Source organism: Cryptotermes secundus, unplaced genomic scaffold (genome assembly GCF_002891405.2).
Source record: "Cryptotermes secundus unplaced genomic scaffold, Csec_1.0 scaffold191, whole genome shotgun sequence".
Lineage (NCBI taxonomy): Eukaryota > Metazoa > Arthropoda > Insecta > Blattodea > Kalotermitidae > Cryptotermes > Cryptotermes secundus.
In genome coordinates, this window is record NW_019718272.1 from 1,146,355 (window position 1) to 1,157,678 (window position 11,324).

Genomic DNA, 11,324 nt, shown 5'->3' on the forward strand with positions numbered 1-11,324 from the left:
AGATCAGTTCTTAAAAGTGTTCTGTTGATAGTACACTGTTACACTTAAATTACCAGGTTTATAGGCTTTGTTCTTTGTTCAGTATTCAAAAGAGAACGTATTTCAGAAACTAGATCTGTTTCCATCCTTAGGTGAAAAGGTGGGAGGTCACGTTCCTACTCAAATTATCCAGTGATGAAATTGGCCATTTATAATAATGTGTAGATGCCTTCCCACCTTTTTGCCTGAAGATGGCAACAAATGCAGCTACACAAAACATTTGTGTTCTGTTTGGCTTACTAGGCAGTGGGCAAAGCCTATAAATTCCGTAATACCAAGTAAACTCTTAAGATGGCCATCTGCAGCAGCTAGAAATAATTCTTCCATTTATTCATGCAAGAATATTCATAACTGAAATACATAAGTTCTCTTTATTTATATTTATGTCAGTGCAAAAAGGAAATACTGTTTTTCAATTCATGCATTAAAAATTTTAAGTGAAATGACCTTGTTTCTTTAATTTATGTTTCTAACCAATATACTTGAACTCGTCTGTATAGTCCTGTGATATTGTTTCTAAGAAATATTAATTTTGGTTGAATGACTGGACGAAAAGCTTTTCACTGATTTCAGGACATCTTCCAGTACTACTATTTATCTGCCTTGTTTAACTACTCCGTTAATTCTGTCCAGTTTTGTGTTTGTGACATCATCGTTGTTTGCAAACCAAAATTGACTCACTGGTTAACATGATGGCAATAATTCCATCATCAAAGATTACGTTGGTTTAAGTCTATATGCATCTAAACCAACTGACAGAAGTTTGCATATGCGTTATCAGTATTACAGTTACAAGATGTGATGTTAAGTTCAAGGTTTCTGGTGAGACCACGCAGTTTGTTGAATAACTACCAGCACTTCAGAGGAACCTGCTACAATTCTCTTTTGTGCCAGAAGGAATGGTGCAAATGTATATATTGTAGGGAATGTCTGTAGATTTGGGAGGAACCTTGAGACAAAGGAAGGATTCTGTTCTAGACATCTGCAGTAAGTTTCAGTAGGCGTAATACTGGAAGGGATGATGAATATATATGTTCAAAACAAATATGCGAGAGAGGGAGAGAGAGAGAGAGAGAGAGAGAGAGCAAGTAATAATTACAGTAAACGCTGATGATAAGGAAGATTTCATAATAATCTCTAATGTCTCCTTGAAGTCCCATTAGCGTGCAAGCGACTATGATAGCAGAGAGAATTTTAGAAATTTCAAGAAGCAGTTTAAAGAAACTTATTCCGAATTTACTTCCACACAGTATTGCAGCCACAGACACTGTCCCTTCTCGTAACGTCGACGTTGAGCCCTATACCTATATCAGATTCTTGGAAAAGTATAATGAAGAATTGTACCTCCGGGAGGAATGTCACCTTCAAGCTGGATGCAGTCACCTACTCACGCTGGTTCCTCGCTCGCGGATTTCTTATACCCTGAAGATGGAGGAGATATGTTAATCCGAAACATCGGTTAGCACAATATCTACAAGGTGCCACATCCTTAAAGACGGCATTCTTGATAGTAATCGCTGTGAAAACCTCAAATCTTACATAACACTGTGTTGTTCTATTGTGTATATTTGTGTATTTGGTCGTATAAGAGTACTTCAGTTTTGTAAAGTAAGGTAAAAATGTTAATGCGTGAGTCAGCGTTTTATAGCAAGGCCTAAGTTAAAAAGTGACGTCTTTCCTCCCTCCCAGAGTGCAGCTGCAACAGCTGTCCCGCTGCTTCCTGCCATACTTCTCCAAAAACTCAGTCTGTACTTGTACACAAATTTTCAAATTGTTAATCTTCTTCAAACGAAAAAAAGAAATATAAATTTCGGGACGCCGTCATGTTCTTTTTTACATTCTGCTATAAAAATACTTCAGCAAAAGTAACATTTTTTTATCTGTTACCGAAGAATCCATTTTATGTTTTGCTAGTGTTGTCTCCAACTGGGAAGTCCCGAAGGCCACTATGGGGTCTTTATTTTTTGTAGCAACTTAAAATGTTAAATGGTAAAGTGGTTCCTAATGTTTTGATACTATTACCAGTATCTTTAATTACAGATTTCCAGTTTATTTAAATGTTGTTGGAGTGCGGCTGCACTAACGTAATAACATACGGGAAATAAATACCGTCTCTTAAGCTTATAGTAACGAAACCAGTGACAATGAAAGGGAATGCACTTACCAACGCCAACTGAAACACTTCGGCCACTAGAAGCAATTGGTGAATTAGGAGCGCGAAGGCAATCCAAGGGCTTACAATTGAGTTCAGTTCACGGCTGAAGCTGCAAATAAAAAAAAAAAATATTTCCTAAAGTGAATTTCATAACAACGAGAGCAGGCGAAAAAGTAATTGGAATCATTAGGTGTAACTTGCATTTGACAGAAGAAACATGACAACACACTGAGGGGATTCTAGACCCATAGAAAGATAAGGAATAACGAAAACGTAATAAAATCTATGTTAGCTGTTATAACAGTAGCAAGAAACCCCGATAAAACATTGTATCCATGAGGAAAGTACGTGCAAATCTTGGTGAACTCCTGAAATGTGGAAACCGAAAGATATGAGGAAAGACGAATCTAGGAATTAATCTAATATTACCGCAAACAACATGGAAACTTAGAATAAGAGCTACAGAGAAATAATTGTGTAACTGGAACAAATATGTATGTGTGTATATATATGTACATGTTACAAGTGAAAACTAACATAAATAAATAAAATATATGAAACTGTGGCGTATGCAGCTTTTGCTATATAACGATCGCGAGAAATAACATGCGTTGCTTGGTAACGGCCCGTAAACACGTCAGTAATACCCGGGCTATCGTTAAGCAACTGTTCGGTAAACAGGTCCCCGCAGTAACAGATATGCATGCAACAGTCGAGGTATTGTTGAACTATAACAATGGAAACGGTGTTTTCTATGTGGTTCTTGCCGAAATATTACAAGTAGGTTCAGTCGAGTTCCGGAGTTGAAGTAGTCAGAGATGTCATTAGTTCAGGTGAGTGAAGTGACATGAAGTAAGTAGTTGGCGAGCGAGAGAGTTCAGCTGACAGTTGTCAGAAGTCAGCCTGTGTAGAGAACACTAGGAGGTTGGTCTGAAATGGACGCCAGCCTGGGACCCAGTTAGTTGAGTTGTCAGTTAACAAGCGCTCTGCACGGGCGGCTGTGACAAGAGAACCTGAGTGTGGGAAGCTGATGAATCCCACGGCGTTAAATCCGTTTCCAGGAAACGGTTAACGGAGGCTGTAATAGACCGACGACACTAGGCTTTGTGTGTCAGTGATCTGTAAAGTGTAGTTCCGAACGGGGTGTATTCAAGTGGTCAATAAATCCTCTTCAGCCAATAGATAACCCGTCTACAGACACATCCCTAAATAGGCGACAATATATAGGCCTATATGTAAACAAATTGCAAAAATAACGAACAAAACGTTTAGCGTAGCGATCTCTAAACAAGGTGGACAAGCTAGGCCATAACGGCCACCCATACAATAAATATTTCAGTGTCTGAGTTCAGGACGTGAATCGTAAGACAAGTACGTCGTAAAAAAACAATGAAAAATACGAAGCTGGAAGATTGGCCAGGAGGAAACATTTTCTCTACTTGTATGTACAAACACAATAACCAATAAATGAATGCCAGCTGCTTACAATCTACTAAATACAGAAGAAAGTAAAACTCACTCGATTGCATCTTGGTGCTGTTTAATATATTCCACGAGTATGTCCTCTATATCAGAAGAATGAGAGATAAATTCTCTGTCCGAACGAAGGTGAAGAAGACTTTCAGCAAGATAATCGTCAGGAGTACTTGTAGAATTTCTGGAATGTGAATGGCTGTTTATAATTATATCTTCAGCATGAAGATATTCTTTCCCGTTGCTACAATCGGACTTATCTGTGATATCTTGGATTTCGTTTTCAACTCTGTCTGCATTTTCAGACATCATTCTTCCCATATGTAAGAGTGAAGACTCCACCACCTTGAATTTCGCTGTTGCATGAAGGACCATATTTAGAAATACGATGTTAGAACTCGTGTTATATAAAGAAGCAGTGAAATAGACAGTAACTTGTATTAAATATGTAACTGCGTACATTGAAATTGTCGCTAAGTCGTATGGCACCCAGATTATATACATTAAGTATGGCCAAGGTTTATTTGAAGATTTCTGTGACGCTGTGTCTTCATCAGTGCGTTCATGTTCGGACAAGCTGTGTATTAACAAATTGACGATTGGAAATACAGCCCACATCAACGTCCCCACATTGACGGAAAGGAAGATGAACCAAGACAGTTTCTTACAATTGGACTGCGCCTCTTTAACAATCCTCTTATAGGTTTCGCTTAGGACTAAATTTGATGTACTTGGTACTGGTGTGGAATCCAGTCTGTCGAATATGTTCCATATTTCCTTTCGTTTAATTTTAAAATATGCTCCTTCCCAGTAACACATTACGAAACCAGTCGTCAGGAAGAGGTTCTCCATGGTGACGTCAAGATCTCCCCAGTAGTGGTAGACGCCGAGGATCTGCGCTGCCAGTACCAGTGTGTACAGCACAAAGACGCACGGAGTGAAGAGGTNTCTGAAGCTAAACTGTTTAATTTCGTCTTTGTTTACTTCTACAGCTTAAAAATGGACACTTCTGTGGTCTAGTGATCAGAGTTCCGGGCTAGAGATCCAGAGGTTCCGGATTCGATTCCCTGCGCTACCAGATTTTCTGAGAAGTAGTGGGTTTGGAACGGGGTCCACTCAGCTTCGTGAGGATAATTGAGGAGCCATTTCAAGGAAATAGCGGCTCCGGTCTAGAAAACCGAGATTAACGGCCGTGGGGATCCGTTGCGCTGACCACAAAAGTTTGCACTAACTTCGCCGATAAGTAGATATAGTTCGCTTGCGGACTACAGGCCACGGGGTTCTTTTTTTGTTTGTATCTCTCTTATATGTAACTTCGTCAGTGGCTGTACGTAGCATTTTTGAATGTACTAATTCAGCATTTACCTGCATGAAAGGAAGGAAAGTAAGCGAAAATCTGGAGAACTCGGAGATCAATCCTCTGTTCCAAAAATACTTTGCAAATTTCGAAATATGTTTGTGCAGGAAATAATCTGACCTTCAACTTAAGTGTAATTAATACACTCTGTCGTTATATCACCAAATCTTTTCACTGAAATAAAAATACAATATTAAGTCACATTTCATCACAGTCTTTTCACCTCTATTGGTTTTGACATAGTAACTACCGACAGTACTAAGTATTTCAACTGTACAATCCATGTCTTGCAAATGTGTGTTCCTAATGAATTTGTAAAACGTGTATATCTGATTAAGACATGAGAATATTTCTAACACTGCAATACAAGGAAGTCTATCTACCTTGAGTGAGGAACGCCGCACAACTATAGGTTTCAAGACACTACTCTACAGTACGATCATAACTACGCCATTTTATTAATTCAAGTCAAAGTTGATATCGAATGACATGCCTCTTGCCGAATGAAAGAACTTCCTTCTAGTATATTCATAAGGAGCAGCGCTGGGTCCTGACTGCCTGAACAGAGGGAGCCAGGACTTCATAAAATTTACCCCGCATCCAAATGCCTTATAATTAAGAACACAGTATGAAATTAGTGTTCTTTAAACGTTCAAATTTCAGAATTTGTTTTGTATGTTCAAAGTACACCTTCGTATAAAACTATAGGCTCAATTTGTGCTAATAGCATTTTGAACAAGGGAGTTGGGTTCCCCACTCCACCCCATCCGTGACCTGTAGCTGAATACCTAACTATTCTCAGCAGAAATGCAATTCTTCTTGGGTCAGGGAGGGTTCGGATCCCGTTATGTCCATCTGTGCCTTCTAACTCCCACGCCCGTTGATCGTACAGAGGAAGAAGAGACTGGCGCTCTTAGGCTGTAGATGTTTCAGCAGGGAAACTTAGAAGCTTAGGAAATGGCCGCGCCATAGCTCAAGCGGTTAGTCGCTGGCTTCCCACCGCGGCGGCCCGAGTTCGGTCCCGTGTCCGGTCAAGTGCGATTTGTGGTGGACAAAGTGGCGCTGGAGCAGGCTTTCTCCGAGTACTTCGGTTTCCCCTGCCAATCTTCATTCCATCAATTGCTCCACAATCACCATCACCTATCATCTGTGGCTGGTACAATAGGCCAGAAGTGGCCGCAGTACAAGGGACTTAGTCCCATCCTACTAGCAATAATAAAAATAATAGAAGCTTAGGAATGAAATGCCCCCGTCCCTTACCAGGCCAGACCGGCTACATTCCTACATCTTTCCTTTAGGTTCTTTGGCGATGATCATGGCGACAAAGATTCGTGTGAGATACTGAATCTCTTCGAAATTATATATTTATATTATCTCAGCACTTTGTCATCTACTTATTCCATACATGATAGCTATTTAGGACAAGTAAAATTATCCCTGTGATCAATTAATTAAGTACCACGCCATGAAAATATATGAAGGAGTGGTATAGCTCCATTATTCTTGATGTCGTCAATAGATGGAGGTGAGTGGTCAGTCTCACACCCCAGTTGCTTAACCCCTGGGAAAATACCCCCCCAGTGGATAGGAGGATGGTTGGGCTGTGCAATGGAGGCAAATCTATTGCCCTACCGGGAAACGAATCCCAGCCCTCCAGCCTGTAGCCCATTGTTACATCGACTGAGCCATCAGTACCATTACCAAAATTATATATTTTTCCTGTTGCTGTAATATTGCCTATGTGGTCTAGTGGTCAGAGTTCCTGTCTACAGATTCAGAGGTCACGGGTTCGATTCCCGGTGCTACCACATTTTCTGAGAAGTAGTGGGTGATAATAATTGAGGAGCTATTTCAAAGAAATAGCGGCTCCGATCTAGAAAACCGAGATTAACGGCCGTGGGAATTCGTTGCGCTGACCACGCGACACCCTCTATTCGCTAAAGTTGGCACTAACTTCGCCGACAAGCGCGGTCGATCGGTCGGCATAGTTCACTTGCGGACTAAAGGTGACGGAGTTTGTTTTGTTTTTTTGTAATATCGCCTTTGAAATATTCCTAACTCTGCTAAGTCCGCCATATAACCGAGATTTCTAATGAAGATTCAGCCATATTCATATTACAGCCTTGTTACTCAAAAAAACACACATGAACAAAAACATATTGACACAATGTGTACTCAATACGGAAATTATACTTAATTAAGATTTTAATCTTTAATTCGAAGCAGTGTTTTTGAGAGTGATATATAGTAAATATCACAGGAGACAAAAGAATCACTTTGGTCCTTTGGAACTAAGTCATGTTGGAAAAGTGTACACGAAAATTAAATCCATTTAGAAATTTCTACTCTTAGTACTCATAGTTGTCACGTTCGGTTACTAAATTAGGTGAAGTAAGTGATATTAGTGAAGCGACTTAAGTGCCACCCGGTACAACATGTACGAAACTGTCTCATCAATTCTAAAAAAGCCCGAATAGGATGAAAGGCCCAGAGCTTAATAATGGTGGAGGAAAACAAATTTATAAAGATGGCAGGAATTATATTTGTTTCATATTAATTAGTAGGCTAAAATAATCAATGGTGATCCCTTTGAAATTGATTTGTTCTATCACAAGGTTTTTAGACTTCCCTTCGTATTAGAATGTGGACCAAATTATAGAGAAGAAGTATTAACATGTAGGGTACAATTTACTCCAAAATTAGAGAGAATATATGATATGTACAAGTCTCACTTATCCTGAGAGCGTGAGAGTCGCAAAACTGCAACGCAGTACGCATCTTAGTACACAGGACGCCATATTTCTTTTTGTACTGAATGCATTAACAAACGTTGTGGAAAGCTTTCAGTTAGCATGAGGCTATAAAACATGCTTACATATTCCCTCCGACCCCTCTGTCCGTTTATTGAGACATAAAGGATTTACTGAAATACAGGAATGACTACTTTGCGCATTTGAGTAATACTGAAATTACATCAATCATACTAACATGAAGACATAATTCCTTCCCGCCTCCTATATTAGTATTCTCGGAAATTAAAAAAAAAACAGTACACACAGGGATAGATTTGGGATTTGGTGAAGGAGCGACAGCGGCAGCCTCCCCGGAGCCTCCACAAAACAGGCACAGATTCTATTGAGACATTTGATTTTCTGATATCACAAAAACTTGGTTTGTAATTTTAATTATTATAAGACGAACATTAACAGCAACAAAAATTATCATAACCTAAATTTTTGTTTTTGATAAGGGCCCTCACAAATGTAAATCCGGCCTTGAATATACGATACACTAAAGTATAATTTTGTACAGCTGCGAAACTTTGATTTCTCACATTAAGGGGAGCACATAGACTGAGAATGTCTCAGAAAAGGGTGTGAGGAGAATATCTGGGCCTAAGAGGGATAAAATATTAGGAGGCTGGAGAAAATAGCATAATGAGGAGATTCATAATTTGTTCTCCTGGCCAAACGTAATTAGAATGATCAAACCAAGAAGAATGAAACGAACAAGGCACGTAATGCACACGGAGAGAAGTAAAAGTTATAAAAAAATAAAGCTATCCCTGTAACAGGCCGTGGAGGCCCACAGAGTTGTGAGACGTCGAGGCTCCCACATTTTTCTAGACAATCTGTTGACAGATGGTGGTAAGGTTGTCAGCCTTATGCACCGGCCGTCCTTTACCCCCAGGAAGATACCTGGTACCCATTTCAGTTAGAAGCTGAGTCGACCCTTGGGCAATAGTGCGGCTGGAAGGATGGGGTCAATTGAAAAAAAGAACACATCATCGGGACCACGGAAAGAAGTACACAGAAGAATCTAATGGCAAACCTTCAAGAAAAGATACCGCTAGGAATACTTGGTCGAAGATGGGAGGATAATATTAAAATGGATCTGAAAGAAACAGAATGTGAGGGTGTGGACTGGCTCCGTGTGGCTCAGGATAGGGACCAGTGGCGGGCTCTTGTGAACACGGCAATGAACATTCTGGAAATTACTTGAGTGGCTGGGCAACTGTTAGCTTCTCAAGAATGACTCAGCTCGATGTATTTACTTAGTCAACGTACGACACAACTCATGTACGATTACTGACCCACTACAAGCAGACTGGAATTCGATTCCCGTCAGGGGCAGAATTTGTATCTTTATGTTCGCCAATTTTAAGAATTCACAGAAAAGTGGAATACAGAAAATGTATATTACTTGTATATTCCAAGGCGGGGAACAGGGATGTGAAGAAATCGTGAGCAGATGTGTAGTTCAGATTTCAAAATGTAACCTCAATTGTTCATTTTATGACACTCTCTAGACTATACGCCGTCAAATAACAGGATGATAAATGAATTGGAAAGGATTTGGGAAGTAGCGCTTGTAGCCTAAGCGTGGTACTAATCCCGGAAATTATTTGGGACAACTGAGGGAAACCACGAAAATTGTGTTGGCTGGAATGAGGTTTACTCATGTAAGGGGACCTAAATTTTAAAGTGGCATCCGAGTCCCCTGAAACGTCGCTACATTAGCGACCAGCAAAATTCGCAGTGCATATGACATCCACTGCGCACAAAGCGTCCCAGTGCCTTGCGTGGCAGTTAAATATCACGAATTAATCTCACACTACCTCAGTGACATCCCTTTCATATCACGTGCCGAAACTGACGTAAGCTGTCAGACATATAAACACTGGCTAATTTATTTGAAAAGTTTAGAATGCATTCATCCTGCTCTCAGAATATTTAATACACGTAAATATTTCACAAATGCTGTGCGTTAAGTTCATCCAATATGTTTGGATTATTTGAATACACTTTGTCCTTTATGCTTCCCTGCATATAAATGAATTGCGACTTATGTGTTAAGACCTTGCAAGCAAATCTGCAACTTAACAGTCTCTTTTCAGACATCTCATTTGTAATATTAATTGAATAATGAGAACTATGTGGTGTAGCACCATACTGCATAAAATAACCATATGTCGTTCCTCCACATTGTCCAGACTGGGTCTGGGGCCCACTAACCCTCCTATCCAATGGGTACTGGGTGGCAATTTCCCCGGGGGTAAAGTGGCAAGAGCGTGAAGCTGAGCACTCACCTCAAACTAGTGTCGAGATTAAGAAAATGTGGATATATACGTCCACTACTCCACACGACTCATAGCATAGTGCTTAATTAGTTAAGCACAAGGACAACTTTACCACGCTATTCGTGTAGTAGTAATGGCACACCACACACCACTCTTCTGATCGTAAAGGGGTACTTAAAAACTCTGCCTTGGATTCATATTGCTCCAATACCTGCTAATCTGAGCACTGATATACCCACTCAGGTGCAACGAAACTTCAGCAGTAAATATTTTTAAGTTCTGGGTAAAAAAACACTAGCATATATCACCTGCAAGAATCTGTTACAAAAATGTGATCTTCTCTTGAAATCACCTTCTTCAGTTACTTAATGTGACTAATTTTATGTGGCAGTAGGCATAACTTCTTAGTCCCTCTTCATGTTGTTGTCACTGAAATCTCTGACTGTTCAGCTAACTGTTCCAGGTATTTGCAAGGCAACATTCAAATCTGGCTCTGATTTCATCATGCTTTTCCTCAATTGGCATAGCATTCTGTATAGCGTATTTCTTGCCTAAGAAAGACCCACTCGAAAGCACTCTGCTCACTAATTCTAAAATTTCTGATCAAGCTGGAACTCTTGTGGTGAAATTTTATATGATAATTTTTCACATAAATACCATACAGAAAAATCTGCTGTTCAAACATATATTTCACCATATCAGGTCAGTACTTTAAATGACAACATGAGACAAGATTTGAAGATCATGAAAAATGATGTCATGAGAACAGAAGCACAAAGAGAACCAATATATATAAGCAATTCATTTGCATGTGTAGTAATAGTTGTAAAAGATAAATGATAACAGGCAAATTGCCAACGACGCTGACAGTCTCTCTGCTAATTCATTAGGAGCGTACAGCATGGTCAGCTACTGCCTGTATGTTTTCTTGGTCAGGAAAACTTGATTCAGCCATTTAAGGGAAGACTCTACAGGTAGTAGATCTTAATGAGATTTATATGGCACTACTACCACCAATTTCTGAACGTGGAGACAATTTTTGAAAAATAAAATTCAGTCTTCCTGTAAAGTAGACATTATACTTGTCTGATACAAATTACATTAAATTGTTCTGACAAGTGCAAATCTCAAATACCAAATTTCATAAAAATCCATTCAGTAGTTTTGGAGATGAAACACAGGGACAAACAAACAAAGTATCACAATTATGTATTCCTTTT